Below are 1,097 nucleotides of genomic sequence, written 5' to 3'. Positions count from 1 at the left end.
TATTTGTATACTCAAAAAAATTTAGAGCATGCATGACTGCGAGATCTAGAACTCATATAAAAGACGAAATACTAAATGGATGCTGGTTGACAACTGCATCTGCTTTATTTTGCACCGTCAGATTATCTACCTAGTCTCCATCATCGTTTTCATCATTAACTTCGTAGTTGGCTTTGAATTTCTCTTTATTGTCGTTGTTATTTTCTTCCCAAGCTATGTCCCCGATTTCATCCATATTCAATTCCTCACCAACCGCGTCGAGCCCCATATGTTGTTCAAATTCAACGTACAACTCTATCATTTGCACGTGAAATCGGGTTTGTTAATAAATATAGAACATCTGCTGCATACATGCGTCATCAGTAATGGGCATTATTTAAAACTGTATTAGCCCACCAAATACTTGTCCAGGATTCATGTATAAAATGTTGCTCACCATTACTTTTTATGTTCTCACAAAGACCATTTTGTAACTCTACAAAACTCATGGTGCATGAAATAGCAAGAAAACGGACATTCACATACAAAAGTCACTCTTTCGTGTGCATTTAGTATGATTTCACCGTTGTAATATACTCACAAATTTACAATACCTTCCATATAGCTTCCACCTCACCTCACCTAATTTTTATTACACTACTAATTATCACAAAAAATCACAAGTATGAAAGAGAGATGATGGCGATAGTATTTATAGGCAAGGCTCTTAGATTAAAATATTTTAATTACACAAAACGCAACCTATGATCTATAATTAAAAAAAAAAAAAAGCAACATACAACCTGCATTTTGCAGGTTTTAAAAAAAATTCAAAATTCAAAATACAACCTAAGTTTTGTAGTATTCAAAATAAAAAAAATGGATAAAATGCAATCTGCATTTTGTAGGATTGAAATAAAGAAAAAAAAAAAAGAAGAAATCAAATCGCAACCTGCGTTTTGTACTTATATCATACCGATGTAAATATTTTATTCATTTCTATTTCATTGTGTAACACCAATTTTCTTTCTATATCTAAAAAAGTCAGCCAAACAATGTGTTACATATTTTAACGAATTTTTTATTTTAATAGGACTTATTGAAACTTAATTATAAGC

Source organism: Arachis ipaensis, chromosome B09, assembly GCF_000816755.2.
Source record: "Arachis ipaensis cultivar K30076 chromosome B09, Araip1.1, whole genome shotgun sequence".
NCBI lineage: Eukaryota > Viridiplantae > Streptophyta > Magnoliopsida > Fabales > Fabaceae > Arachis > Arachis ipaensis.
Note: the sequence above shows the minus strand (reverse complement) of the source record.